We start from the raw sequence: 25,869 nt of genomic DNA on the forward strand, positions 1-25,869 counted from the left end.
TATGGGAGCCTTTTACTTGAGAAGTAGAACAAAATTGCTTTCGTATTAGAAGTCTCACGTTGAAGGTAGCATGACAACTTTGGGGGGGGAAAGGGTCTCGTATTTATTTATTTATTTGAATCTATTAGCTGCCTGACTCCAATTGACTCTGGTCAGTGAGCAAAAATAGGAGGAAAAAAAATCATATAAACCATCAAATTAGATGGATGGCACAGCACAGCACAGCCTAAAATCTTATACAAAGCAAAATCAAACAAAACAAAATAGAGGAGCAAAACTGTTGCTACTCAAAGCAGCATAATTAGCCCATGTTTAGGGACTAAGTTTTCCCTTTTGCAATGGAGCAGTGGTGTTTAGAACAGTTTTGTCGTATTCCTACAACTCACTTCATTTCATATTTTATGTCCATAGCTCTGCTGTTTTTGTCTGTGATACTGGACTCTCTTGAATGCTTTCTGAAACTGAAGCTCAAATACTTTAGCCCAGAGGTGGTATTCAGCAGGTTTAGACCAGTTCTGGAGAACAAGTAGTGGAAATTTTGAGTAGTTCGGAGAACCTGCAAATACACCTCTGACTGGCCCCGCCCCCATCTATTCTCTGCCTCCCGAGTCCCAGCTGATCGGCTGGGTTTTCTTTGGTTGCCCTGCACAGGAGAACGGAGCTGGAAAGCAGGTTAGTGTGATGAGGAGGGAATGGAGATTTTGCAGTAACATTCCCCCAGGAGTGGGGAGGGAATGGGGATTTTGCAGTATCCTTCTACTGCCACACCCACCAAGCCACGCCCACAGAACCAGTAGTAAACATTTTTGAATCCCACCATTGCTTTAGCCACCTAATTAGAAGAGAGGACTCATTGCAGAAACCCTGATGTTGGGAAAGATTGAAGGCAAATGGAGGAGGAGACAGCAGAGATGGTTAGATAGTGTCGTTGACACAATGAACATAAATTTGGGCAAACTCTGAGAGACAACAGAGGAAAGAGAAGCCTGATATGCTACAGTCTATGGGGTCACAAAGAGTTAGACTTAGCAACAACTTGAATGTTTTAGAGGAAAAAAATTGAGGAAGTGCTATGTTGTTGTTGCAAAGTTGTGTCCAACCCATTGCGACCCCATGGACAATGTTCCTCCAGGCCTTTCTGTCCTCTACCATCTTCTGAAGTCCATTTAAGCTTATGCCTACTGCTTCAGTGACTCCATCCAGCCACCTCATACGTACGTACATACGTACGTATATATGTATGTATGTGCTAGTGTATTACAAAGTCTGAAAAGATAGAATTAGTAGATTGTTTGGGGAGGTGGGGGCTGCAGTTCAGGAATAGAAAGAACATCAGATTTGCAGGTGCAAGGTACTAGCAAATTTAGTAAATAATGGGTTAGAGCTAAAGAGACCACATGGACAATGGTTGGTATTCAGGCAGGAAGAAACTGGAACAGATCAGTGGAATGATAGCATAAATATGTAAGACTCTCTAACCAGTGGTGGGATTCAAATTTTTTTACTACCGGTTCTGTGGGTGTGGCTTGGTGGGCATGGCAGGGGAAGGATACTGTAAAATCTCCATTCCCTCCCCACCCCACTAACCTGCTTTCCAGCTCTGTTCTCCTGTGCAGAGCAACCAAAGAAGTCTCAGCCGATCAGCTGGAATTTGGGAGGCAGAGAATAGATGAGGGCAGAGCCAATCAGAGGTGGTATTTGCCGGTTCTCCAAACTACTCAAAATTTCCGCTACCGGTTCTCCAGAACTGGTCAGAACCTGCTGACTGCCACCTCTGTCTTGAACCATCTACAAATGAAATTAATAGATGTGGGAAGATTACTGCATTAATTGTCCCCCTGACCATAATGAAAAGTTAGCTATCCAACCTCCTTGATTGGTAGTGTCTGAGACTGAAGATCTCGATAGCAGTCTAGGTCAATCCAGAGCTCTGCCTACTGAAATCTACCATAGTAAATGGCTGAGCGCCACAGAATAAGAAAGAAAAAGTTCATCTTTTAATATGATCTCACCTACTTTCCACTTCCCAAACCACATTATAGATCAAATTCCAGTTATTGCGTGATATTTAAAATTCTCTCTGAATGCTGGAATACAATTCTTCTACCAAAGACATTTCTGCAGAAACATGCAAATGAGATAAAAGACAAGTACAATTTCTTTGATAGGTTAGGGAAGTGGGCTGAAAATAGCAGTGAAACCTAATAAAGACAGTGCTAAGTTCTTCATATAGAAAATAAAACAAATGCATAGATACAGTGATTTATAGGTATGTGACTTGTAAATAGTACTTGTTCCAAAGAGCTTAGAATAGTAGTTGATTACCAATTAAGTACAAATCAATAATGCGAATTGCCCACAAAAGACTTTATTGGCTAAAGTATAATTTCCAACTTAAGACTTTTATTTTCATCCAGCTAACTGCATCAAGAAGATGCTTCATTGTTTTTTTGTATCAAGTCGCCATGATGCTGCTGTTATTTCATCTCCAGCTCATTACAAGGACACTGTAAATTCAAATTTAGCTGTTCCAGTTTAGAATTGAAGTTTGTCCTCTTCTCATACAACACGTTTTGCTGTAGAAAGGATATAAAATGCATCCAGAATTATACTAGTGATGATGTGGTCAGAAACTGGACTCTGCCCTGCTCCTATTGGCTATCTGAGGCTGCTGCAGGCATCAGTCGGATTGATGTCAGCTCTCCTAAAGGTGCTTTTTTCAGGAGGCAATTGGACTTTCTTGTTTTTCTTTGAAGACGTTTCCCATCTCATGCAAGAAGCTTCTTCAGCTCTGACTGGGTGGTGGGGAATGGACGGATTTATTTTCCTTTCAGACAGCTGGTCATTTGCATTCCTTTAGAGTAGGTGTCTCCAACCTTGGCCACTTTAAGCCTGGAGGACTTCAACTCCCAGAATTCCCCAGCCAGCAAAGGGGAATTCTGGGAGTTGAAGTCCTCCAAGCTTAAAGTGGCCAAGGTGGGAGACACCTGCTTTAGAGAGTTGTTGAGGCTACTTGGAGATTTGTCTGTGTCCTCAAGGTCACCCGAGTAATACAAATGGGTGTGGAGACTTTTTGGAATCGCTGAAAGGGTTCCTGTAGTCTGCAGTTTTTCTGGAAATCCATTCATATTCCTGCACCATTCGAGGGTTTTCATCCCAAAGTGCATAGGTAAATGTCTATGGAGATTCTCAGTCATCCAGGGCATGGTTGTCCCAAAGGTGCTTAGAAGACGTTTCACTTCTCATCCGAGAATATTCTTCAACTCTGAAGACAGTAAGCTCTCATATGTAAACCAGATAGGAAACATGACCAAATGATCTAATGTTACTTGGGCAGGGGGTTGGACTAGATGACCTACAAGACCCCTTCCAACTCTGTTAATCTAATCTAATCTATTTCACTGTAAAGCTACATTAATAGAATCTTTCGAGTCAAAAGGTATACATGTTCCATAGGCATTTCTAACTACCTGATAAATTAGGGCGGGTCCTTCCTAAATTTCTTCCTTTGATTATTAAATCCCTGGGGGCTTCCCCCTTTTTTTTGTCTGATTGTTTCCTAGACAGCATTCCTTCTACTTGTCTCTCAAGGTCATTCTCACATACCATTACACTGTTGAGGAGATGTGGTGATTCACAACACTGTACAGCTAACATGCAAATACAGGCAGATTCAAGAATTCATGGCTTGGGACCAGGTTATTTGAAGAACCACTTTTCTCTGATTATATCTGCCTACCCCATCAAATTTAGCAGAAGAAATGTGCTATGGGTGCTATCAGCCAGGGCACTACTCTTGGTAAGTCCCAAGAAGTGTGTCAAATCAGTTCTGTTATATTAGACTGATGGCTTATAAACTAACTCTGTACAACATTATTTAATTATAGCTGACCTTAATATACCGCAGAAACCCCTACTGCTACAAAATGTTGCAATGAAGTCCTACTTGGGATTTGCTATATGGAGGACGTAACATAAATGTTATTTAATCCAATGTAATTGAAGTGGTGTCTCGGTTGTGTCCTCCATATGCTGAACCCCACGTAGGATATCCATTTCAATATTTTGCAACAATGGAAGTTTCTCAGGTATATTAAAGTTTCTCAGGTATATTAAAGTTTCTCAGGTATATTAAAGTTTCTCAGGTATATTAAAGTCAGCAATGCTAACAGTTATCATATATAAAATTCACCTTGTCTAAAAAGCACAACTGCATTGATGTTTTATTTGAGAACTTCCTAGAATAATTTCACTGGTCACTATTTAGTGGACTTAGTGGACTTTTTCCCCCTCATTCAACGGGGTTTCTTTTACGTTTTAGAAATCAATCTGGCCTTGCATGTTGGTTTCAGCTATGAGCACCCATAGCTAAAGTTTACAAAGAAGACATAATACTAGTCTAGTGCAGTGGTGGTATGCTACTGGTTCGGCTGAGCAGGTAATAAAAATCACTACCATAAAAAAAGCCTCGGATCAGCTGAGAGGACAAAAGACTGAAAAGCGCATGGGAGGGTGGGAGGGTCACTCCTAGCTTTTCATTTCTTCATCCTCTCAGCTGATTGGCTTGTTAGGTGCATGTGCATTAAGGGGTTATGCGCATATGCGCATGCGCAATCACCAAACCTGTAGTGACTAAGGTAGGATCCCACTACTGGTCTAGTGCAATCCTCTAGTAGTTGGCATTAATACCGCTTCTGAACCTGAAGGTTTCCAGTTAGCTGTCATTGTTAAATTATCACATCAGGTTAGTTATTATTATTAAAATTTAGAACTGAACATGTAAGGACAAATTGTAATCCATGGTGGCAAAAAAATAAATAAATCAGGAATACAGTAGCACTTTTTCTGATTAACAAGTTTTATTTTTATTTTATTTTATTTAAAAAGCTTTCATGTGCTGCTGCTCACTTTACGAGATGCATGGAGTAGCTAGACTGATTAAAATTGGGGTGAAGTGGAGAGGAAAAAGTTAGTTATGCCAACCCAGAGTGAACATGAGACAGATAACCTTATCAATTAACAATTATAAGGTGTTAAAAATCCACTGACAGTATTTATGAGTTTTTTCCTACTGCTCTGCTCCAGTTAGACTAATATCTATTACCTCATTTAAGCCCCTAAGTAAGTTACACTTTATGTAAAATGCTATGTTTGTAGAATTTATGTAGACCTATATTGTAAAGTTATTTGGATGCTAAAAATAGAGTGGAGTCACTGTATTGAAGTGGAATGTGAGTGACCAGCAGTGTCCTTTGTCTCTATCAGTGTTTCTCAACTTTAAGATGTGGATTTCAACTCCCAGGAATTCCCTAGCTAGAGTTAATGATAGAATTCTGGCTAGATAATTCTCAGTTGAAGCCCACACATCTTAAAGCCCAGCTCCCAAGAAACACTGGCCTATAGGAACTCTACTGTTAATCCAATTCCAAGAATCATTTACTGTGATATTTATGGTTCTATTTGCACTTCTCATCTCTGCCCTGCTCAAACAAATTTCTTAAAAACTATTTGCAACATGTAAAAAAAAAAACTCAATAGAACTGTGAGATTTAAAGTAAAGCAGCAAGTCAAGCAACTTGGTATGGGTGGCAGCCTTTCATGCAAATTCTCAGTAATTTGCATAAGCCATGCACAGGTGCCATGGTTTTGTTTTGTTGGTTGGTTGGTTGGTTGGTAACCCACCTTTACTATTTTTACAAATAATTCAAGGAGGAGAGTATACCCAATGCACACCCCTCCTCCTATTTTCTCACAACAACAACTCTCTGTGAGGTGAATTGGGCTGAGAGAGTGTGACTGGCCAAAAGTCATCCAGCTGACTTTCATGGCTAAGGCGGGACTTGAACTCATGGTCTCCTATTTCTAGCCTGATGCCTTAACCACTAGAACAAACTAGCTCCCTCTGGTACTTGTAAATAGACCATGCAGTGTGGAAACTGCTAAGTGGTTGTGTAATGAACTCATACAAAAATGTGGATGGCTCCTGTAAGTAATTCTGGATCCATCTTTCATCAGAGTATTTTGGATTTTCTTTTGGGTGCTCGGAAACACTGTGTAAGCACTAAATGGATTTGCTTTGCTCATCTCTCTAGTTCTCCTGTGTTTATACATCTACTTTCAGGCACGGAAGTGCATTCGCTATCTGCTTACTGCTAGTGCTTGGCTTCTGAGTATTGTTTTCCAGGAGGTGTATCTGCTGCATTCCCTTGTGCTTGGCTAGAGTCTGCCAGGTGGCACCAGGGATCCCAGGAGCGCTGCTGAATTTGAATGGCTCTGGCGGCGTGTGTTTAGTTTAATTACCCAGTCAGCTGGTGTGGGAATCGAAAAGCAGCTCGGCTCTGGTGCTGAATCTTTTGCCTGTCGCAACAGCGTGCAGCACAGAGTACACACACCCCAATGTATTCCAAACAGCCCAGAGCACATGGAGCTGGGGGTGGGGGAGAGAGGCTTGCAAAGGAAGCATGTTAGTCATCAGGTTGTTGCTGCATAATTCAGGAACACATTTGTCTTGAACTGGAGATTAGCCAGGTAAGGCTGTTTTTTTTTGCACAGAGAGGCATTGAAGCTGTATATAGTATGTTGTTGCTTATGCTTTCTCCTGCATATTGCAGCTTTGAGTGTTGGTCTTTCGGCAGCCAGTCATGTCCTATTTCTAGGAGCCTTTCATTAAGTGGAAAAGAAAAAGGGTCCTTTGCTGCCCGTTATCTCTGTCGATGCAATTATGTAAATCAAAGCTAATGTTTTGTTTGACTTTTACATAGATTAAATTTATGCAGGGCAGGAGGCTCAACTACCTTCAGCACTTGAACTTAAATTCAGTATAGCTTGAACTTTGCTAACTACTTGTTCCTTCAGTGTTTTGTCATGCCTGTCCCCTTCTCGTTTACCCCTCCTCTTGCAGATACTGGATATTTTGTATACAGTAATGCTGGATAGGATTTGGATAATGTTGTTAAGTAGGGACTTGTGTATTTCAGCAGTGACCTTGAAAACGGGTGTGCGTAGGCTTGTTCATACTTGGCAGTGGTCATCTCAGTGGGTAGCAGAATAGGTGTACTTTTTTGATGAAAGGCGGAGAATCTCTCTGAAGGGAAAGGGAAGACGAGCTGTTGCAGGAAAAATACGCTCATTGCTTAATAGTCACTAATCATTGACAAGCAGCAAAAGCAGCAAAAGGCAAAAGTTTAATTATTTCAGCTTTCCTCCTAGCAAGCAATCATATATACAAAAGGAAAGGAAAAATCTTTCCTCTGGGGGAAATTGATTTGCTGCTGATTTATCATCAAGATTTCAATGTTTCTTGTGTAAAAATCGGGAGACTTCCTGATCTGATTTAACTCTTCAGAAATTCCATGGGCAAATTTTGAAAGCCCAGAAAAAAGAACGGGGAAAGAAGAGAAAAAGAAGACAACAGGAATGAGAATAATTATTTCAGTGGATTTCAACAGCTCCCAGCATATGTTATCAATAATGTTATATATGGCTCAAGATGGCATCGTATGGCTTACAAACATTGTGAACAAGTCTGTTATAGCTGATGTTACACTATTTGCATTATGCTACTCTGACAGAGGGCCACATATCGGAAAAACAGAATAAACGCAAGTATCTGTAGATAAGTTGCTATGCAGCATGTAAAGAGAGTGGATGCCTGGATATAGCTGCCTTATCTTAATAATCTCTTTCAAATTTTGAACCATGAGATTACCTGCAGTCTGATATCATGCATTAATATGGGTGTTAAATGTAGCATTTAGCTTGTGTGGAAAGGAATTTATTTTTGTATTAAATTTGTGTTGTTATGATGTAGAATGTAGTTCTTGGTGGGTATGTCCAGTTGAATAGATATTACATGATTTGTTAATTGTGAAATGTGCAGTAAGTTAATGTAATCAGTACGTTGTTTGATTATCTTAACATTTATAATCGTATTTAGTCCTCTGCTTTTTTTGTATGTGGTATAGCTATCTGGTACAATCACCTTGTTGCTGATCCCACATAAGTGATGGAATTGGGGGTGGGAGACATATTTTCTTTTTGAAGAAGTTACATCATTGTGCGTATTCCAGAATGGGCAATGTCTTTCTTATTTGAGCAGATGTTTTGGGGGTAAATACAGCAATATCTGGACTTACACTCTTTGCAGCTTTTGCATATACCGGTAGCTTAAACTTTTAAGTTGTGTATGGGTTGTTGAATAAAATTGAATATATCCACTCTTGGTGTAAGCGGTGGGGAGGACCCCAAAGGCACACAGCAATTCTGGGTGGAAGAACAAATGTGTGTTTAAGTGGAAAGCACAGATGTTAGCACTAAGATTTGCTGGGGAAGGAGAGATAATTTAATGACTCTTAAAGGTATTGAATTTCCTGGTATGTCTCTTTCTAACCCAGAACAGTCTATTCTTAGCATCACCTCTCCCAAGAGGAATTATTTTTAACTAAAGAAAACAGATTTTAAAGAAAGTTCTTCTTTTTTTCCAAATCTATGCAAATCGTCACCCTATTAAATTACTATGTTCGTAGATAAATGGAAAATGGACATGAAGTTAAAAAGAAAGAAGGAGTGAATCTATGCCTGCAATCTGTCAAGTTCTGAAATGAAGTTCTGCTCCATTTCCCCCCTTACCTTCAGAGATTGAAACTCTCAAAGCTGCAAAATAGGGCTTTTTAGCTCTGGCACTTGTTAACATTATAAAGACATTTTGTTCGGTTATTTCATTTTCCTCTCTTATGAAACTTCTTTCTCCACAAAAAGTGCTTGACTTAGTTCCCTAGCCATCTGAAACTGTTTTGTTTTTTTGCTTATTTTTTTAAAGCCTTTCAAAATAACAATAAGTTTGATTGTTTCGAGAAAGATGGGGTTGATTATAGTTAGGTAGCTCTTTTTTATTACTCTGATTTGAAACCCACATATTTTGCAAATAAATGAAAAATAACCTAAAATAAAACTTGCAAAGAAAATAGAGAACTTTCGATAAAATAGAAATGTACCCAGAGATGCCCCAGTCTCTTCCAATTCAGGTCTGTATTTCAAATGGAATCAATTGGATGTCTGGTTATCCCAGGGAATTGGTTTGTTTAAATTAAATTTTCTCTACAATCCCAGGCAGTGTGCTTATTTCTGTGACTAGCATCCAGTTGCTGAAGTAGATGCAATAGTATTTGGAGTTATGACAAAGAGGGAAATTGAGAATAATAAGTATACAAGTCTATAAGTAAATAAAATATATGCAGTGCAGCTTCCTTTTCAAACATGTTTTCTATACATTGCAAATTTGACTGATTGATTTTTTTTTCTCATGATGCCACCCTAAATGTGTTGCTAAATAAGACCATATCTTTTAGGTCTGTGATTTGCTAAAGCATATGCTTTCTGATGAGGTTGTTCAATTATTTTTTAATGTTGTCAAATAGATCCTAAATTTCATCCCTTGGAAATCTCCTAAAAATGAGGCATTCTGATATCAAATGGAAACTTACATGAACATACTACTTGTATGATTTGAGTGTATTTGTAAGTGGGATTTTTGTTATTAACCTAGCAGATGTATTTGAACAAGATTGATTCCTTTCATTTTGTTGTGGCATGGTTGGGTGGTTAAATTTGTTTATGATTTAGTATGAAAACTCTAGAGACACAATATCAAAGTTAAATGCTTTGTGTGAACCTGTTCTGATGCCTTGGGATTCAAGAGTGGTTTGTTTGAAACAAGTCTGAATTTCATAACAGCAGACTCTTAACATATGGAAGATTAGGAGTGTGTTTGCCTGTAATGATCAACCATTATGTCCATTTGCTCTCCCTAAGTGTTTGAGAACTGTCAGCATCACTTGGTTCTAGAGGTTTTCTCCTCCTGGAACAGGAATGTGCAAAATATATCCCTTTATTTCAGTAGATTTTCTGCTTTGCTTTCATCCCCTTCATCTCAGATATCTGTGGCTAGTCAGCATATTGTCCCGTATATCCTCTTTTCTGTATGACTTTTCAGTTTATAGGCGCCTCTTCTCATCTCACCTCCTGTCCACCTATCCCAGCGAAACCCTTCTTCAGCTAATCCTACTTTATAGCGGCGTTGGGAGGAAAATGTTCCCCGGCAACCCAGTTTTGTATTTGTGTTGGAGCATATGGCAAATGCCTGTGCAGTTTTGCACCTTTTGATGCCTTGTTTTTGATGCATAAACCCAAAGGGTTCTTGCAAAGGAAAGAGTAGCAAATTTAGATTAGCAAGAATATGTCTATACGTCATTTTGGAAAGCATCAAGCAAAACTGATTCTTTTGTCTCTTGTCTTACCCTGTACATTCCTGTGTGGAGTTTTGGTTACCCTTTGCAGTTGCGTATAACTAATTGAGAAATAGAAATACAAGCACTTTTGAGGGTCATGCAATTCTAAGACAACTGTACTCAAATATCCATTTGAGAATTCGACCTCCCCCTTCCCATGTATAGGAACTTGAGTATTCAGCTGAGGATTAATACTTCCCCCCTGATGGAAATTAAAATAGAATCAAATATAAGAAGGGTTCCAATAAATACCTTTACCTGCACAATTTGCAAATCCATACTGGAGACTGTTGGATTGCTATAAAATTACGCATCTGCACAACTGTTCCAGACTTCTAGATAGCAAGAAAACGTTAATCTTTTCCTTTCTATATAATGTTGGATGAATGAAAAAGTTGCATAGCTATCAAACGTATCAGCTGAGATACTGATTGGAAAATCTTACCAATCTAGAATTTGCTTTCCCACCCCATAAAACTAGAATTATTAACATAACATCCATTATTAATAGATGTTTTATTAAATACATTAAAATAAGTAATTTAAGATTATACCATTAATATAAAAACATTGTTATGAGAAAGCTGCAAAACATGAAATCATTTGATTGCAATCTTGTCTTTGGTTTGAATTGTTCTGCGTCCTTCAACAAATTGCTGTTGTCTCAAATTCATGTCCAACCAGGATTAATTATACTAGCCTGATTGGTCTTTGTATGGATTATTGGGTATATGGGAAATGAACAATTTAAAGTGCTCCTGTAAATGTAGGTATTACTATTTAATTTACTGAAGCCCATTTTTATATGTGCTGCTGCTATAATGCATAGGGAATGTATTATGACTACTTTTGTAGAATCTAGAAATGGTAGCAGATGTCACCTTGAGACATGAGTTTATAATTTGGAAACAGAACACAGTGTACTGTAGGCTAACATGTAGCATTTGGGTGGGAAACACTTGGTAATATATCGTGGTTCTTGAGACTTTCGCTTTCAGTCGAACAGGAAAGCACTATTATTTAACAGAAAGAAGTAAAAAGCTTGAATTTGTCATTTTAGTGTAAGCACCGAAATACAAACTCAGCCCGTCATTAATAGGCATGTCCAATAGCTTTTTAAAAATCTTTAGAATTAATATCAGTAATATCACCACAAGTTAAAAGAGCAGGTGTAGTTGGTAGAGATAGATAGATAGATAGATAGATAGATAGATAGATAGATAGATACCGTGTTTCTCCAACAATACGGCCTCCACCAATAGGAAGCTCCACCATGTTTTATTGGCAGCAGGTGAAATTAAGCCCCGCCCCCTAAATTAAGGCCTATTAAAAGCATGTGTTTCCCCGCCATTTCTCACATTGTTCATTAGAACTACACGAGGTGAAGAGAAATGGGGGGAAAGGGCAGGGGTGGGGGGGCAGAAAACTTGCCTTTAGGAGTGCCCTGCAGGTAGCCTAGGCTAGAATACCCTGATAGCTGATAGAAGCTCCCTTGAAGGCGAGGGGACAGGGGCAGCCACGCCTCGCCCGAAGCAGCTGGGGACTGTGTCCTTTAGGGAGCTTTCGATGGGCAGATAGAAGCGGCCTGGCGGCGAGGGGAGTGTGTGTGCGCGCTCGCCCCAAGCCTCTTCTACCGGCCGATCGAAGTGGCTGTTGAATGCGCTTGGGAAGCTTCCCTCGCGGAAAAGTCTGCCTTAAAGGCGAGGGGACAGGGGCAGCCGCGCCTCGCCCGAAGCAGCTGGGGACTGTGTCCTTTAGGGAGCTTTCGATGGGCAGATAGAAGCGGCCTGGCGGCGAGGGGAGTGTGTGTGCGCGCTCGCCCCAAGCCTCTTCTACCGGCCGATCGAAGTGGCTGTTGAATGCGCTTGGGAAGCTTCCCTCGCGGAAAAGAGTCTGCTTTAAAGGCGAGTAGACAGGGGCAGCCGCGCCTCGCCCGAAGCAGCTGGGGACTGTGTCCTTTAGGGAGCTTTCGATGGGCAGATAGAAGCGGCCTCACGGAGAGATACGCGCACATGGGCCGCTCTAGGTGGGGGAGGAAATTAAGTCACCCCCAAAAAGACGTCCTAGCCGTTTTTTTAGGGGTCAAAAAAAAAAAAGGCCCGGCCTTATTATGTGAGAAACATGGTAGATAGATAGATAGATAGATAGATAGATAGATAGATAGATAGATAGATAGATAGATAGATAGATAGATAATCTTGATTAATTATCATCTTAATTATTCAGTTAGAAATAAAAATAGTGCTTTTTGTTCTAAATCAAAGTGTTCTACCATAAAAATAATGAGTAGAACTAGAAAAATCCCTTGTTGCCTAGAAACTTTCTAAAGTCTCCCATATCTTTTCCAGTCCTGCTGCTGAGGTCTTTCTGATTAGAGGTTTAACCTGGCATGATCTTCGTGCAAAACAGCGACTCAGTCTAGAACTCTTGGGTTCAACAGTGTGCTATAGATATGTAATATAAATGATCTCCTGGTGTTGAAGAAAGTGCTACCTGGTGTTAGTGGCTATAGGCCTTTGGAATTTAATATAACATTTAATATAAAAAAAGAACAACAGTAAAGAAGACTTATGACATGTGTCTTTATGCAGCCCACCAGCTCAAAAAAAAAAAAAAAAACCATTAGCAGATGTACATGCAGAATGAGTTGCTAACATTGAATGGATGCACAGGTCTTCTTTCTCTTTTTTCTACTAGTTTTAATGAACCACTTCACATATGGATAAAGTCTGTTAATTTAGTACCATCTTTCATATATATATATATATATGTTGACTGAATATACCAGTATGAAAAGTGTATGTTTTTGATCTGTAATATATAGATTGTAGAGCATTCCTGAGTAGCATTCCTGAGTAGCATTGAGAAGAAATTGAAAGACAGCTTGGTGTAGAGGTTAAGGTGAGGGTGTGGAAACTGGGAATACTGTAAATTCTAGGCCTATCCTGGCATGAATGCCGACTGGGTGACTTTGGCCAGTCACCGTGTCTTTGCCCAACCTATCTCACAGCCCAACCTATTTCCACCAGTTGTGGTGGAAATAGGAGGGAGGAGTCTTATCTGAGCTGCTTTTAGTTGCTGGAAGGCATACCTGAAAATTCTCAAATTTGAATAACAACCAAATGATCCACCCTTTAATCCAGTCTTCCAGATTTGTTGAATTGCAATCCCACAGCCAGCATAGATAGTGATGAAATATGTAATCTAATACATGTGTAGGATCCCAAGTTGGGAAAGAGTGTCTTAGAATATTATAGTTTTGAGAAATACATACACACATAGATAATTACATAGTCATCATTCTTTTTATTTTTGAAGTAAATAAGATCATATAAAGCAATGGTCGCCAACCGGTGGGCTGCGGCCCACTGGTGGTCTGCAAGAAAATTTTGGTGGTAAGCAGAGAAATGTCACCCCCAGAGCACCCCCCAAAAGCAATTAAGTCAGGCTGCGCCGCCCACATGGCCCGCGGAAACCCTCCCCACCCACTCACTCCTTACCTGGCAAACTTGCCTGCTAAGTTGCTATTTTTCCTTTTTTTCCCCCTACCATCAGCTGTTCTGCTGTGCCGGGAGATTTAGATTAGCTAGAAATCAGGAAACCATTGGATTTCTTGCTTTCTAGCTAATCTTTAGATCTCAGAGCCGAACCTTCCTTAGGACTGAAGCTTCTATTATTTAGTGCAGACTCAGGTGGCCGATGGCAGAAAGATAGATCTGTGATTGAATCTGTGATTCTGTGAGCAACTCAATCTGCCTGCCTGCTTTGCCTGATTTTGGATAAAAGTTGCTCTTTTTTAAATAAAAAATTCAATATTTACATAAATATTTATAATATTTACATACAAGCCATACCCAGCCAGTCATATGACCACCAAGCTAAACCCACACATTAGGGGTTTAATTTGGACACAGAACTGGTTGGTAAGAAATTTGAATCCCACACCTGCCTCTGTGTGTTTGTGTGTGTGTGTGTGTGAGAGAGAGAGAGAGAGAGAGGGAAAGGGAGGGAGAGAGAGAGGTTAGATCAGATCTCTTTCTCTCTCTCTCACTAACATCAGCAAGACACCATCAGTCAAAATTCTTATTAGTGGTCCCCAGGATTTGGTGGTCACTGAGGCCAAAAGGTTGGCGACCCCTGATATAAAGCAACGAAAAGCAGTATGAAAGAATAAAGTAATGAAATATAAAACATGAGGATGGATGGATGGATGGATGGATGGATGGATGGATGGATGGATGGATGGAAGGAAGGAAGGAAGGAAGGAAGGAAGGAAGGAAGGAAGGAAGGAAGGAAGGAAGGAAGGAAGGAAGGAAGGAAGGAAAGACTCAAACATATTTTTCAAAATCTCTATCATCAGAAGATAAAGCTTTTGTACCACATTTATTTTACACAGAAAAAGCATCTGTTTTAGAGAACTAAACAGAGACTGGTTTTATGAATGTATATTGTTTAGTCATCCTCCCACTAACATTGAAACTCTGGTTTCCTACTGATCAGTAAGTGAATGATGGGAATGTTGCTTTCTTGAGATTTTTGGGCCTATCTATTGGCCAAATTCAATTCGAAATTTTAAAAATTCATGTAAGGAAGCTAAGATATGTTTTCTCCATATTTCTCCCTAATGCCTTTAGCATTGATGCCCCAGAGACCCTCTAGATAGCTGGGTATACAATGTGGGATGCACCTGTCTATTTACTTACTTTTTAGTAGATATTTTTGTATTTTCTATATTTTGGAGTTATGTTAATTTGGTTACTTGATAATGTTTATTAAAAAGAAAAGAAAAATCTAATACCAATATAGGTATTTTACTATATACAAATCTTGGAAATCTGTTTAGGCAAAAAAAAATGGCTTGCTGGAATCTGCCTCATTGCAAATGTATACTTATGGAATAATGTTTGAAGGAGTTCTGCCAAACATACATGATACGGAATATGATTTCCAGGCCAGGAATGATAGACAGAGCAAACTCTCTGTTTAAAAACTGGTCTTTCCAAAAACGGTTGTTCCACTCTGGATCTATGAGGTGGTATCAGTAAATAAGACCTGGATCTATGAGGTGGTATCAGTAAATAACAATCCTGAACAAATGGTACATGAAACTTAGCTTAATTTGTATTCCACTCACCCAAGTTCTTAGTTTCCAAAGTATCTCCATTTGCCACTAATCTGTGGGTTTCACAGAGACTATTTGCACTTTACCAATTTCTTTTAAAGCTAGGTACATATGAAATTGGGATAATTGCCGCAAGTTAAGAACAATCAATTCCACTGCTGAGCTTTCTTGGGTTCTGTAACTACAGGAGCTCAAGCAAACTCTCATTCAATTCAGCTAAGTACAGATAATTCTCTTTCCTCCACCCATCCAAGCTGCCACAGTGTGTGAGTGATAGACTATCACAACATTGCTTAGGCTTGAAATAATAGATCCCAAGTTCTTTAAAAGGGCTTTCAGCAGAGCCTCCTAGGCAGTGCTTGAAATCATGAAAACTACATATACTCTAAGGAATTGCTAAATGGTGTCAACGAAAGAAATGGATTTTTCTGCTCATTACAGGATACATACAGAAAGTTTTGAAGCAGCAAGCAAGTCTTACCAGTTTTCTCCCAGAAGAGGAGATCCCATGACTGACATGGAAGTGAAATGACAGCTGCCCCTCATGAACTTGCACTTTGGTACTCTTATTTGCTTCAAGACTTATCCTAAAGCAGATGTATAATTTATTTACAGTTCTGAATTAGCAAATAGCCACAAAAGTGTGAGTGGAAATCATAGTGAACTGACTTGTACTTCCTGAGCATGTAATCTATTTAATTTTCTGTTACTCAGATTCTTTTTGTAGTCCTTCAGTTCCCATCTGCCGTGTTCTAAGAACCTAACAAAATAAAACACCTGAAGCTTGGTGATTATACAATCTATTTATACGTTCTGGTAAATAGCAATCTTCCCTATCTCAAAACATTGCAGAGTTAAGGAGAGGCAACTGCTAGACCACCTCTGGATTATGTGCAACCCTGTAGCAACCCTGAAGCCTCCAAGATGGCCCCAGCCAGGTTTACTTCAGGGTTGACACCTAGTTGCTATTGGCTGCATATGATTTTTGTACCTTTATACTGTGAGTCACTCATAGCTTTGTGTTCACCCCACTCCACACACCTGCCTCTTTCCTTTTGAGAGCTAACATCTAACTTTTGATGCATTGATATATTCTATTAATGCAGTGGACACCATGGGTGCATTTTTTTCTAGATATTTCATTTACATGATTAAGGAAAAGGGAAGGGAGAGAGCAGCACTAGTTATCCCTACATTTCTTATTAAAATTTAATAACTACTCTGATGATGCAATGTAATATCCAAAAAGTAATCCAAGGGAAAACGGCAGTGCTTGCCAGTAGTTGCCATGGTTACATTCAGTTCTTACCAGAAGAGAAACAAGTGTGAATTCTTCTTTCAGATAGTGTGCTGCATCACTTATCCAAATAACTTGGAGCACATTAAAAACATATTTGGATAATCAAAAGTTGATATCATTAAGGGCTTGGGTCAATTTACATTGGAATGAAAATGTCATGATGATAATAGTAATGATGTAATGAACTGGCATAGAGTTATAGTTTTAAATAGCCAGAGGGTTGTGTCAAAGAAGGGCATATTGCATGGGGCTGACACATACAATCATATGATCAAACATGATGACATCATGTATGATGGCACAAATACCAAGACCAAGATTCTTGCATCACATGTTGATGTGCAAATAAGTCATGGCATTTTTGTGTTGCTGTTAACCAAGGTTTGTTATTGACACTACTGTAACCAAAGTTTAATTAGACAATTTTCTTTCTCTTGAGAACATTTGGAAATCAGAGTCCAAGGAATGCTGCAGTTTGCTTCCCAAGCAGCTGCTATGAAGTAGGTGGTAGATACTGGGACTTCTTTCTCACATGCTGTATTGTTTATGGTTGTATCTTCTGGCCCCATGTTTCTGTTCCAACTAGCCATTGGAATATGTAGCAGGTATAATCAGATCTCCCATGGCAGATTCTAGATTTTTTTTTAAAGAAACAAAGTGATGGATTAGACAGGCTGTTATTAGCAATTGAATTCTACCATCCTTGGCTTTGATTTCCAAGCCTAAAATCAAGAACTGATAAATTTTTAGAGGAACAAAAACCTTGAAATATCTCTCAAAAAGCAAGACAGACTGAAATAAGTTGTTATTTCTAAAGTATTGGTAGCAGTTGCACTTTGGCCTTTTATGCCACAGCATGTAGTCATAAAATACGTAAAATACCTGGCAGAGAATTTAAAAGAAGCAGCAACAAGTTCTTTTGAAGACTGTCAGAATATATGTTCTCCATTGCGTGCTTTGAAATAGAATAATGTTCTCCCTGCTTGATATTATCCAATAAGGCAAATGCAGAGAGCTATGGAAAAGAAGCAGAAATCGGTGAAATTGTGCATGTGTCTTTTATAATGCATTTAGAATAGAGAAAAAGCAGAGAAATAGAAAGAAAGCATGGGATAGTCTATTAAAGACAAGAGGAGAAACGAAAAGTTTTACCAGATTAATATGGGGAAACTATTTTGAACCCAGGGGGTCAAGTTGGCTTGAAACAAGAATACCTTATGCAGGCCATCAGCAGCTGGGGTTACCCACTGTGGGCATGTAGCTCCTGACATGCTTTCCTAATGCCACACAAGCTGTTCATTCATTCAGGTGCTCTCTCTTTCACACAGATAAATATATGCTTCCTTGCTGAAAATGCCTGCGGAACTATATAATGCCTCTTTTATGGCTAGTAGAGACATTTTTTTTAAGCTTAATCTGCTAATGCTGATCATATTTGCATCTGATTTTTCAAGGATTCAATAGAATTCAGTAAATAAGCGGTTAACCTTTCCCCTCCTGTGCAGCTAGGCATCTGGAAGTAAATGTTCCCTGTGCTGAAACCACAAGTATTCCTAATACAGACAACTTTGGACCTGTATATGTCCTGTGGAACAGAGGTTTCCTTTAACATAAATGGTGTACGATGAGGCCTTCTGCAAATCCTATCAGTTTCTTTAGGGATTGACAGTAGCAAAATCAGCCTCCTTGCTGCTGAGGATCAAACTATTTCTTCCATAGGTTCATCTCTACAAGGCTGACCATTGTATCTGTATTTGCATGTTGGTCTTAGAAAAGGAGTTTATTTGGCATTGCTAATTTTTTTTTATGTTGATTCCTGATAAAAGGATTAAAATCAGTTAAGTGGTACACTATTTAAATATTACAAACCTAACCTTGACTTGCCTCTTTGAAAGGGACTCTTCCTTACCTACCAATCCGTTCTGCAACAGTGTTATTGTATCTTTTCACCTTGTTATTAGATTATCATCTTCCCAGCATTTTTATAGGCATGTGATCAAAGGAACATAAGGGTAAAGTTGCTCTGACTGCTTGTGTAAAACAATAAGTGGAACAATTCAAGGAGAGCAGCAGAGGCTTACAACTGAATACACAAATGAGAATTGAGTATACCATGGGGTCTGATTCACTTGGAGAAAGGCACTTTGATATGATCTGAAATTACAGCTGGAAAACATAAACAGCAATGCTAAACATCTGCAAAGCATTGTCAAAGCAGTTTTTCATGGGTTTCTACACTGGTCAAGCCCCAAGAGTGTGTAATGCCATTGTGTTTGTAATTCTAACATGAGTCACATAGCCATCAAGGACCCGGCTCTCTCAAAACTGAGTTTGCAGTATAATTTGCCTTATTGCTTTGATGATGCTGAGCTGGAGTAATGAATAGAATTGAGTAGTAAATTTTGGGCCACAAAGAGACATTTATCAGAGGCAAATTTTGCAATATATCTATAAATCTTGGTGTTCTGTTTTGAGAGTACACTGCTTTGGTTTATGACGTGTGCATTGAATTCCATTTTATCTCTCTCTGGCAAAAGCTTCCTAGTCTACTTTGGTCATATCATTTAAAAATGCTATTTATTTAATTTCAGAAAATTCAATTAGCTTCATCAGATATAAGCATCTTTTCCCAAGAGTATAGAAATGACATGCAAGGATAAGTTACCTTGGAAGCAACTATATAGCTGTACAGGCATTTCCAGAAGGGGGAGTTTCATCATTGCTGCTCTGCTGGCTTTGGAGGTTGGAATAGACTCTGCTACACCATTGGCCCTCTCTTGCCTTCCCTAACTTCTTGTTGGTCTATGTTGAGTTCACATTCATTATTAAATCTTAAGGGGAAGAAAGTGTGCATAGAACGTGAGGGCGGGGAAAAGAATTGAAGCTAAGGTGACCTGGTTCCTCAGATAAAGTACTGAATTTTTTTCATCAACTCATAAAAATTTAAGGCCATTAAAAATGAATTAAATAACTTGGGATATCCACCTACTTTTATAAAGGCTTTATTATAGATTTAATTATATTAAGTAAAGTATATTAAAAACATTGTAAAGTGTTTTATATATACAGTAGAGCTATTTTTTAACCAGGATATTTATCTGATTTTATCTCTATGCATTATAGTTAATACCATCTTGCAAATCACTTGTGCAACTTTTCGATATATGTATTTCCTCTTTCTACACAATTGTATATCAGTACAACTTTTGTAATACAAGGGGTAGTAGAGATGTGCAAAACATTTTGAATTGGAACCATTTCAAATTTTAAACAACCAATTTCTAGATTAAAATGCCCCTTTTGTATGCAAAACATTCTGGCAGTGCTTTATGCTTAGCAACACCTCAACTGAAACAGTACCAAAAATAGTCAAAAGTAGCCCATTTCAAGCTTGAAACAGGGTTTTTCAGATTCAAAGCAGTGTGTTTTGAACTTGAGAAAGTTTAAATCTGAAACATCTTGCACACATAAGATAGTATATGTAATTGTGAAACATTCTCTGTATACTTATATAGAGAATACTTATCACTTTTGCAGATGTCAGAAAAATCGGGTAAGGTAATTAATATTCTAAAGACTGAAAGAACCTTAAAAGGAAACATCAGCCAGGCTAAAGTAGCTAGACAAAATAATTTCTTTACTTAGGAAAAAGAAATAAAATGCATATGTGTAAAACAAAGGGAAATGTTCTTAGAACGGTAATTGAACATAAACTGAATATTGACTTATCAGTATTTTATGACTGCCACAAAAAACAAGTGCAGTTGTAGGTTATACCAAATGAAGCGCAATTGCCTAACCATCTGAATAGTTTCACTTTATCCTGGCTTGATTAGGACCTCCCCCCAACCCAAGTACTATGTCCTGCTCTATGCTACCACATGTTAAACAGAGTTTATTAAAAATGAAATGGACAGAAGGATTGGAAGCTAAGTCATATGAAAACAGTTTGAAGGAGGCAGGTGAACTCTTGAACTCTAACTATATGAAATGAAATCAGTCAGAAGATGCCGAAGACTTGCTCTCCAGATGAGCTGTTCAGAGCATCCATTGTTTGGGGGGGATGATGCTTCTGTCACTCGTTTGATAGGCTGGGCTTTAATTGAGAGGACGCTCCTCCTCCTCCACGGGACTCCTCCCTAGCGTCCCCAGTTTTTGCTCAGCCTTCGTGGATATAGGCAGCTTAATTTCCTTTCCCTTGGCCAGAATAGCAAAGGCTTCAAAAGGAGTCAACAAAAAGGTTTGCTTTTAAACTCTAAACAACTCCTTTAAGGCTTTTAGTTTCAATGAGTCAAGCAGCTCCCTACGATATATAACTCGAGCCAAGGGAGCTCACCATAGCTTCAGATAATGATCTCTCGCCCCCAGGACGATAGGAGGTGATAACACCTCAGCTGCATGGCTAACAACTCACGATCTTTTCAAGCTGAGCCACTATGACCGCCGCCGCCGCTATGATCGCTGCCGCCCGCGCCTGATGGGAGAGGCTCTATTTTAAAAGGGTCCGAGGCTTTTTTCTCTCCCCTGGGAACACCGTCTGGGGTGGGGGCATCAGCGCCCATCTGCCCCACCGCGCCTTTTTATTCAAGGGGAAAGTCTGCAGTATCGACTCCCCACAAGGTGTGAAAGTGCTGCTGAGCTGATTTAACTCATTACGCGCCTAAAGAGATAACGGCTGGTGCCATTGCAGACTCACTAACCATGCGGTAGTGATCTGCATTTTATTTCTGGAACTGTGAGAGGCTTTTCTTTCCCCAAGAAGGGGTCTCCTTCCTGGAACCCGAGAGAAATCATCCTAATACATATGTGTGTGTATGTATGTATGTATGTATGTATGTATGTATAGATAGATAGATAGATAGATAGATAGATAGATAGATAGATAGATAGATAGATAGATAGATATTCAGATATAATTATTCTATTTTGGACCCTTATTCATTAAGGAGGAAACTGTTGGCTTATGCCCTCACAGAATTAAACAGCAGCACCACAGCGAGCACCAAGGCCTGTGTCCACCTGTGCAGGAAGCTGTCGCAGGCCTACATCTTATTTCAACAATTCCTCCTTTCTAGGCCTATGAGGTGTTCCTAATTTGGCTAATTTGGAAATAATAATATTAATAACAAAATAATAATAACGATAATAATAATAGAAACAAGAATAAGAATTCAGTATTCTTACATAAGATTATACAAAACTGGGGAACATTGTTTTAGGGTTCCCTGACCATTGCTGGTTCAGGCCCCTGGGCGTGCCAACCGCCCAACATTTCAGCCTCATTAACAGTAAAATTTAATAAGCGGTCACAATGGCAAGCGGCAGTAGCTCAAGAGCCATGTCAAATTCTCAAAACAAATTGGAGCATTCTAAGTGTATCTCCTAAGCAGCAGAAAAAGATGCTAACAAGCGCCATAAGGTACTAGAAAAACACATGAAGAAGTTCATGTGGGAGGATGAAGAAAATTCTCAAACCTCATCTCCTCCAGGCCTACTTTGGCTCCAATCCCCCTCTGCAACCACCCCTGAATCTGTCTGTGTAATCCAGATGCAGCACAGCTGCACAAGATCAGGTAGCCCATCTAGATCAGTACAAGTGACTCGAAGTGACTCTGTGACACATTGCTCCAACAGCGGCCAGATATTGTCAAGATGATGACTTACCGGAAAATATCCCCACAAAGATGTGACTGTGAATGGAATTAGCAATACGCCAATTTATCTCTGCGGAGGTGCAGCATACTGCTCTGAACAACAGAGCGCTCCTTCTGACTGGAATTCCCTATAACTCCGGTCACTAAGCAGGACAGAGCATCCTTACCCTCAGGTATCTCTCCACAGGAGATTCTGTAGTTTCAGATATACTCCCGCAAGGTATTTAGAAGAAGCAAGAGCTATTGATCGGGTGGAGGCAGAGGACTCTGAGTTCTCCTGCTCAAATTCTCAAATTCTAGTTAGATTCGCATCGGCTCACATTAAAAGGTGATGGTTGATGCTACATCTTGACGACTAAAACAATGCCAACATCATTTTGTTTATAAGAATTCCATGGCATTATCTGTTGAGAAGCCACTTCCCCTCACAAGGATCTCCGTGAGGGTCCAGGGGACATTTATGCCGATTACGGACCTCTTTCTGAGGTTGACTATTGGGCTTCCTTTTTCAGTTGGCAGCCCTCACAGAATTCTAGCAGCGCAGTAACAGCGAGCACCAAGGCCTGTGTCCGTCTGGGCAGGAAGCTGTTGAGCGCCAGTGATTGCAGGATCACCCAATTGCAATACAGGTCCTGAAAGGTGTTCTCTATTTGGCCTCACAATTTGATTCCATATTCAGTCATCTAATTATGAGTTTGGTAACAGCACAACAATTTATGTTAGTAGCTGTGCACAGATATAACAAAAATATCAATAATAACAATATTAATGATATCAATATTATTATGAATAATAACATAATAACAAATTGAATTTACCAAAAAACGGGAAGGGGGAGCAAATATCAAGAGGATTCCCTGCCTCTGTTTATATCAGTCCTCTGAACCAGTCAACAGTCCATTAATATCTCATACACATATAGATACATAGATATAGATATCTCACCTTGTGGGCTTTAGGTCAGAATCTTCAAGGGCAACCAAAAATACCCCCAGAGGACAATAAACCAACTCAAAGTAGATAAAAACGTCCTAGAGAGACCTCTAAGGCAACAAAGGATGCCAAGAGACACCAAAATGTGTTAGATGAGCATATCTTAAATTTAAAAAAAAAAATGCATGAGGGAGGTTGAACAGAAGTCTCAGTCCTCTTCCCCAGCCAGGCTGGTCCCAGTTCCAGAGTGCTCGCTTCAGCAGCACATATACCAAAATTGGAATGATACAGAGAAGATTAGCATGGCCCCTGCGCAAGGATGACACGCAATTTGTGAAGTGTTCCATATTTCACCTTGCCTCCATCCCTGGATCTCTCAACGCCATCCAGGAGAGCCTCAGAGAGACCGGTTCAACCCAGGCCTTCAGCAGCGCTACTTGCCTGACAGACAGTTGTGGGACCACACCAGAATTCCTCCTCCCAGAGGATATCCCTGACAAATTGAAGGCCTGGAGGGACATGGCAACTTGAAGAGGCATCGCAGCCGGGGCACAGTAGAAGTTGATGGCTAGGCAGCCTCCACAATCTGACCTCGATTCTCACTCGATTAAGTTACTATGCAGAATAGACCTTCATTACCAGCAGGTACCTCCTTCAGGGGAGTATTATATAATCCAGTTACACATTCACAGGATGCACAGGATGAGGGAGAACTAGAGACCAGATGGAACAGGTTGAGGAAGGGTCTACTCACAACAGTGACCAAATTCTGTCAGAGGCGGATCCCCTAAAAAGGGGGGGCATGTCAAACATTGAAGGCATTAAGCCAGATCACCGACCTTCAGGTCTGTTTCGCCCTCAGACTTTTTTCAAGTCTCTGTTGTTTCAAAAAAAAAAAAAAAATCCTACTTCCTGCCTTGATATTCCATTTCCCCTCGGCCCAACAATCGTTACTATAAGGGGGGGGTGTCAGATGATTTAATCTTCTCCCAACCAATAATGTAAGAGGAAGTCATAACTGTCCCATAGAGGTTCTTGGACCTCGTCCAGAAACAAGGGGTCTCTTCAGTGGCGTATACCCCTCTTACAGGATATGATAGCAAATTTTTAATTTGGTTTTCTCATTCTGCTAAATTTCTCATCACCACAATAGTAGATAAAACAATAATGGCAATTATCATCCTCCTCTGCAATTCCAACGGAAGCAGAAGAGGCTCTCAAGTCAAAGGATATACAGGGTGGAGTTGTCCCCATGTAGGGCATGTTGATCTGATGTGAGGGCCATAAGAGCGGAGACGGCCTCATCCCCCTTTTTTTTACTAGATCGTCTCTCAGGTTGCTCCGCCATCTGAGGGAGATTATCTCAAATTCCAATATCAGGGCACACAAGGATGCCGCAAAACTCTATTAAATTATCTGCTCAAGCCAGGGCATTTCAGGTTACTCCTCGCCTACTGCTATGGCTCAGACATTGGCAAGCAGATATCACACAACTAATGGAAGCTTGCTTCCTCCCCAATATAGGGAGATAATTTGGTTGGTGGTGCCCCAACCTATCTCTGATAGAGACTACAAGCAGAAAATAAGTTCCTCTCTTTTCATAGACCCCAAAATAGTCCTTCCCAGCTTTTTGGAGGGTTCCTTTGTTCCCTCTACCAGGGACTTTTTCTCTCCAGACTCCAGGGACCATCTGGACGCATGAATCACCAACAGTCAGATAGTTTCCGATCTGGAGATAGATACTGAAGGGGAGGGCAGAGCAAAAGAATCTCTTGAGGAACATGAAATAGAGGTCCCCGAGGCACAACATAGGCCTCACGACTGTGCCCCTATTGGTGGAAGGCTCAAGCCTTTCACGGACAGATGGGATGCCTCTACCTCTGTTTCCTGGGTTAGAGGTATCAGAAGATTAGGCCTGGCTATAGAATTTCCATCCTCTCCCCGGAACCTTTGCATTACTTGCCTTCTCTCTGGGGATCCCGTTAAAGGGAGCATGATGGAAACAGCTATTGTTCATTTATTGGAGATCCAGGCAACCAACCTGTGGCACCAGATCAGCAGGGGCAATTTTAGTTTTAAAATGACTTAATTGATCCATAGTTCATAGGAGGCTTAAGATGAGTATACTGAACTCCATACTTCTGAGCTTCAGAAGGGTCGATTTTCTACCCTCCATTGACTTAATGGAGGCCCATCTCCACATTCCAATTAGATCCTCATATAGCAAAACTCTTAGTTTTTGTTATAATACTCAATGTTTTGAATACATTGCGCTGTCCTTTGGGTTGTCATCTGCCCAAGGTTCTTACGAAGGTTCTGATGGCTCTGGCTGTTCATCTCAGGGGAACACCTGTTAGATGGCAGTGTTATTTATATGACATTTCATTATTATCTTGTTCATATAAACAGGCAAAGGGGAGGCCTTAGCATCGGTCATCACTAGGAGAGACTTGCAGTCCATCTCTCATCACCCACGCATATGCCATTTTCTTGCACAGGGCTACAATCTTACAGCCTCCTGTAGTGCATTGATATCACATGTGGGACCTCAACAAGGTCCTTACCGCACTCAAG

At 40.0% G+C, this 25,869-nt stretch overlaps 1 protein-coding gene and 1 non-coding gene across 9 annotated transcripts in view; both read left to right on the forward strand.

The window, feature by feature from the left end:
* NCOA1 (nuclear receptor coactivator 1) overlaps positions 1–25,869 on the forward strand; it is a 304,667-nt gene that overhangs the window by 152,228 nt on the left and 126,570 nt on the right. The window contains exon 1 of one of the 8 annotated variants that reach the window (XM_087960140.1): positions 6,401–6,528. The exons of 6 other annotated variants lie outside the window; for them this stretch is intronic. The gene's annotated coding sequence lies outside the window, so the exon portion shown is untranslated. Of the gene's footprint in view, positions 1–6,400; positions 6,529–15,868; positions 15,969–25,869 lie in introns of those variants that run through there. One more of the 8 variants, XM_087960161.1, reaches the window with a different exon arrangement.
* LOC113414698 (U6 spliceosomal RNA) lies at positions 23,543–23,648 on the forward strand. Its single transcript, XR_003371212.1, has one exon. It is a non-coding gene; the product is annotated as a U6 spliceosomal RNA (small nuclear RNA).

Source organism: Notechis scutatus, chromosome 1 (assembly GCF_049901735.1).
Source record: "Notechis scutatus isolate UNSWTSFEM ecotype Mainland chromosome 1, rNotScu1.2, whole genome shotgun sequence".
Taxonomy (NCBI): Eukaryota; Metazoa; Chordata; class Lepidosauria; order Squamata; family Elapidae; genus Notechis; species Notechis scutatus.